The sequence below is a fragment of the Mesoplodon bidens genome (assembly GCF_964165515.1).
Source record: "Mesoplodon bidens genome assembly, chromosome: X".
NCBI lineage: Eukaryota > Metazoa > Chordata > Mammalia > Artiodactyla > Ziphiidae > Mesoplodon > Mesoplodon bidens.
In genome coordinates, this window is record NC_138163.1 from 56,849,051 (window position 1) to 56,855,374 (window position 6,324).

The 6,324-nt window shown below is 33.9% G+C and overlaps 1 pseudogene across 1 annotated transcript; it reads left to right on the forward strand.

Moving 5' to 3' along the window:
* The first annotated feature begins 5,071 nt into the window (after nt 1-5,071).
* Nucleotides 5,072-5,526, forward strand: LOC308609052 (small ribosomal subunit protein uS15-like; annotated as a pseudogene). Its single transcript has one exon. The product of its transcript is annotated as a small ribosomal subunit protein uS15-like (transcript).
* The last annotated feature ends 798 nt before the right edge of the window (nt 5,527-6,324 follow it).

The window sequence follows — 6,324 nt, forward strand, 5'->3', positions numbered from 1 at the left end:
GTAGTAGCTCTTAGCTCTTTTTTTTCTCACCATAGATGACTTGTTAGCACTGGATTGCATTCTGAACGGTTGCTGCAACATTTGTGTACCATCCTACGTATGGGTCCTGTGCCTCAAAAACCAACAATACCTCCTCAAATAAATAAAATCCCGTTGCCATTTCCTGCATCATGAATCTCTTCAGTTCGTCAGTTACTTCTTCTTCCTCTTGTCTCTCCTCATCCTTTCTCTGGGCCTCCAATTCCTTGTGCTTCTTAGCAGTACCAGCTATATCACTGCTCCTTTTAACACTTGCTTCTGGACATCCTGGGTTTGAAATAAAGATACCACATTACTGTACTCTCTATGGTACTGTATAATAAACTACAAAAAAGAACAACCACTTTTATAGGGTGCACACACGTGACAATGTATGCCAGACATGGGAACTAACTTACATGATTGGATGTGCCGACACACGTTTATACCTTTGAAAGTTTGCAACTTGAAGGTTCATATGTAGGGGACTTACTGTACTGGTATAGCTACACCAGATTGCTTTTGGTTAGTCTTTACATGGTGTATGATTTTCATTCATTTTTCTTTTAAATTTTTCTATCCTTATATTTAAATTTTGTATCTTTTAAATAATATATGGTTGGATTTTATCTTTTTAATCAATTCTAATAATCAATATTTTTACTTGGAGTATTTTTCACTTTTTTATTTAATGTCATGTCTATATAGATGGGCTTATATTTATTTTCTTTGTATTAATTTTATAGTTGTTTATTATTTTACTATTCTAATAATTATCCTAAAGATCACAAGTCATATGCCTTAATTGTCGCACTTTTAAAAATATTAGTTTTACCACTTCCCTGATACTTACAGAAACTTAGAACATTTAAATCAATTTATATCCACTCTCAATTATGTTATTTTCCACATATATTTTAAATCCTCATAATATTGCTTTTATTGATACAAGTAATTATTCATTTATACCTATTCACATATTTTCCCTTCTCAGTGTTAAACATTTCATTTTGTGTTTTCATTTTCTATTTAATATTATTTTTCCATTTTCCAAAAGAGCCACCTTTAATTTTTCTTTTAGTGTGGAATGGCTGTTGAAAAATCCTGTTTTTGTCTCTGAAAAAATGAATTTATTGCACGTTTATTTTTATTATGCTTATTTTTAAATTATTTTGTTCATTTTTTGACTTTTAACTTTAAAATAAAATGAAACAAAGAAAATCACATTAAACAAATATATACTATAAAACAAACACCCTTCTATAACCATCACTCAGCTCAAGAAATGAAACTCATTCAGTTACCCAAGTGCTCCCTCCATGTCCTCTATTTTCATTTCAGTCCCTACCCTCTCTCACAAAAAGTTCACCATTCTGACTTTTCTCATAATTTATTACGTGCTTGGTTTTATCACCCCAGTTTGCATTCTTAGACATTATAGTTTAGCCATGCCAATGTTAAAAATATGTGATATGTGATAAAATATGATAAATATTTTGTCTCTTACAATCAGTATATTCCCTCATCCTTCCTTTCTCTCCCTCACAATTTACTTGCTGAAGAACATGAACTATTAAAATTTTAGACTTTCCCACAGTATGGATTCTGTTGATTGAACAGACATAATGTAGTCCAAAATATTCTTCTGTCCTCTCTATTTACTGAAAATTTACAACTAGCTCCAAGGCTTGATCAGACTCATGTTCAAACTCTTCAGCAAGAATATAGGCAATACTGTGTTCTTTTATCAGGAGTCACATAACACCTGTTTTTTCTCTTTCTTTTTTTAATTTTAGCAATGATTGATATACAAAGCATAAATCTCTTAATTCATTGGGAAGTAAAAAAATGGATATTTACTAATTCAATTATTTTGTGTGCATTTCTTTTTTTTTTTTTTTTTTTTTTTGCGGTAGGCGGGCCTCTCACTGTTGTGGCCTCTCCCCTTGCAGAGCACAGGCTCCGGATGCGCAGGCTCAGCAGCCATGGCTCACGGGCCTAGCCGCTCTGCGGCATGTGGGATCTTCCCAGACCGGGGCACGAACCCGTGTCCCCTGCATCAGCAGGCGGACTCTCAACCACTGCGCCACCAGGGAAGCCCTGTGTGCATTTCTTTACTGGAAGAATTTTAAAAGGAGATACTTACCCTCATCTACTATTTGGTTATCAATTGGTAAAGTTTACATAGGAAAATCAGTATAAATATATGAGTCCCTCCACTTTACCCAATTTTCAAGAGAATGAATCAATTCTGTCATCCTCAGTAAATAAAAAATCAGTATTTCCTGTTTAATATAATTTGAAACTCAAGAGATTAAACACACTTCATAGATTTCAATCTTTGCTATGTGTATCCTTACTGAAGTTTAAATTGTCTTTTCTTTGGCCAGTGAGGCTTATCCAAGTTATCTTCTAAGTCCTTTTGACATGACCCTAATAATCATTGATAGTTTCTTTTCTATCTGGTATCTCAGAATGTCCCAGCTTCATCTTCTACGTTTTCTTCCCCATACCTGATATCAATCTTTTTTCCCAAAAAGGTCTGGTTACATTGAATAAACAATTATATTTCAAGTCTACAATCTCAGTGCGCTAGGGATATTCATTGTTACTGGGTTTGTAATTATTTCTAGGCCTCTTCAAGAAACAAAGCCAGGATATATAAAGGGATGGATGGATGGATGGATGGATAGATAGATAGATAGAACATTTATAAAATAAATAAAATATTTATAAATAAAATAAAATATAGAACATTTCTAAAATGCTATAATCTCCTTCATGTCCCCTTTCTATCTATATCTTCCAAGAGTTATCCACTGTTCTCCTGTCTATCATCATATGTACCCTTTTATGTCTTATTTCTGCCAGTCATCATGTCTGTAAAAATCATCCATGTTGTGTGTAGTATTAGTTCATTCATTAAACTACTATTCCATTGTATAAATGTACTGCAATATATTCAACTGTTATTGGACATTACAGTATTTAAATTCTTGGCTGTTTTCTATACATGTGTTTTGGTGAACATAAACACTCCTATGGATATTTGCCCAAGAATGGAACTGGTGGGCCATATGATAGACATATTTTTATCTTTGATAGATTCTTCCAAACACTTTTCCAACATAGTTTTACCACTATACACTTCTACCAGTAACGTATGAATGCTCAAGTTGCTCCACATCCTTGCTAACACTTGGTCATTTTAGTCTTTCTAATTTTACCAATTCTAGTGTGTGTGTGTGTGTGTATGTGTGATCTCATTGTGTTTTAAATGCCATTTTCTTAATAAATAATAATTTTGAGCATCTTTTCATATGTCTATTGGCCATCTGGAGCCCGAGTTTTAACTGGTAAAATTATCTGAAATTCTTTTTTATCACCTGCCTTATCCTTTCACTCTCCATTCCCTGCATGGATCATCTTATCCAGTCCCATAGATTTATTACTATCCATACACCAGTGACTCCTAAATCCAAGACCTTGATATCAGGTCTTAAATTTTTATATCTAAATGCTCATTCTACCTCTCCCATCACTTCTTCACCTTTGAGTTTTTGTTTTTGTTTTGTTTTGTTTTTTTCCATTTTGCACTTCTTCCTTCTTGACTGGGACATTGATGTGAAGCCTAGAGACTCAGCAGTTATTTTGTAACCATAAGACAATAAAAATAAGGACAAAAGACAACACATTAGAAAAGGCAGAAGTTAAAGATGATAAAAAACAGTGTAGGTCACTGATGGCACTCTTGAACTGCATAAAGATGGGCATCTTAGTGTAAGAGACAAATTACAATATTTTTAAGCCATTGTGATAGGATCCTCTTTTATTTTAAGTATAATATAATGCTGATACAAGTGGAATCTCAGCAAATTCTACTGACTGACTATGTGAATCTACTTCATGAAAAAAAATTTTTGAAAGATTTTCTCTACACAGTGAAATTACTTGTATAATCCAATAGGAAAAATTAGATTCAAGAAATTTGTCAATTTTGTTCTGTCATGTCCTTAATGTTCATGATTTGTTATAATTCCTAATACACACATTTTACTGATGTGTATGTGCATACACAAAAAATAGATATATATGACCTTTTATGTCTTTACAGTTATAATGTATATATACATATGATGTATCAATAAAGGCTCTTTCAATAGCAAGTGAGAGAAAGCCAACTCAAACAAGTTATAGGAAGATCAGGCTTAGATCTTGCCTCAGAAACAATATTCAGAGTCTCAAACAATATTATTAATTATCTCTTTCTCTCTCTGTCTCTCCTCTTTTCTTCTCTTTCTCTTCACTTAGTGACCATTTTCTGTGTGTTGACCTCATTTTCTTGTACCATATGGAAGCTTCCTTTATATGGGTGGAGATGTGCCCAGAGGCAACTTCAGTTTTATATCATATCATATATCATATCATATCATATCATATCAGCTTATGGTCTAGAGAAAAAAGGAACTTTCGTTACAGAAAAAGAAATTACTCAAAGATAAGGCTCTATTTGACCCAGCTTCAGTGACTAGTTCAACTTATAGATTCCTGTGGTCATGGGGGCAAGTATTATGTTTGTTGGAGTGTGGCAGAGCATCTCATCAAAAGAAACATGATGTCTGACACTATTTCAGGGAATTAATAGACACAGAATAAATAATTAATCAATATCTATTAAGGCCACTATAATGTGTAGGTGTAAACACATGTGTGTGTTTGTGTTACATAAAGAAGCATAAACCTTGATTTTTTTATCTTTCAAAAATAATAGCATCATCTAAGAAATATAAATTTTAGAGGTGATTCAACTATAGGCAAAACAAGATAAATAATCATTGGCCTGGTGAAGCAGACATTCAATACTAATGAACAATGATTTTCATGTTGAACATTAAAAAGTATGTTTCTTTTTTTTTACAACTTTATTGGAGTATAATTGCTTTACAATGGTGTGTTAGTTTCTGCTTTATAACAAAGTGAATCAGTTATACATATACATCTGTTCCCATATCCCTTCCCTCTTGTGTATGTTTCTTTACAGACTGCCACCACCATGGGTCACATGCATGTTTCAGGGAAGGGCCTGTTCCACAAGACTCTGCCCTACTGCCACAGAGTCCCCACCTGGCTGAAGCTGACATCTGACAACGTGAAGGAGTAGATCTACAAACTCACCAAGAAGGGTCTGACTCCTTTACAAAACAGTGTGATCCTGAGAGACTCACATCGTGTTACACAAGTACGTTTTGTGACAGGCAATAAAATCTTGAGAATTCTTAAGTCCCAAGGACTTGCTCCTGATCTTCCTGAGGATCTCTATCATTTAATTAAGAAAGCTGTTGCTGTTTGAAAGCATCTTGAGAGGAACAGAAATAATAAAGATGCTAAATTCTGTCTGATTCTGATTGACAGCCATATTCACCAGTTGGCTTGATATTACAAGACCAAAGGAGTCTTCCCCCCAGTTGGAAATATGAGTCATCCACAACCTCTTCCCTGGTTGCATAAATGTGTCTGTTGTAATCAAGCATATAATCATTGTTTAACTAAAAAGAAAAAGAAGAAAACTTTGTTTCTTTAAAGATAAATAATTCCACTTTTGGAATGGCAGCATGAAAAGCTCCATAACCTGCTATTCAGTGAAACAAGCATAGTTGTTTCACTGTGAAACAAGCTAGATAGATAGATATATAGATAGAGGTACAGATTAGATAGATAGATAAATACACATATATATAAATACATATCTATATATAATTTATACCTCTCTCTCTATATATAGATCTATATGTCTATATCTATTCTATATCTATATTTATATCTATATCTATATCTATCTATATATATATATATATGTTTTAAGTCTCTATAAATTGACCTAAGGGCATATAGCAAATGAAAAAAAAATTCAAGAAAATATACTAAAACTTGGTAAAAACAGCAAAAGTCTTTAACATTTAAACCATTACCCATTCCATCCCTCACTCTTGCCTAGAAACTCAAACTCCATTCCTTGTGGATGTAGCCAAGAACACAGGACACTTCATCCCCCCAGCTTTCAGTCAAGGGCCATAGTATCATCTGGGAAGAGCAGGCTGCTATCATTTCTCATTCCCCCCTCCCCAAGCTACTCATTGCATAAATTAAATTCTAGGTGAGTGTGGTGGAGAGGTTGGAGATTTCTTCCTTCACCAAGTCTCCATTCATATGGTAGAGGCTCCACTCCAATGGCTGGAGACAGAGAATCCTGGCATCCTGATCCTGGAATCCTAACCAGCTCACGCATAGGGCAGAAGTTAAATACTG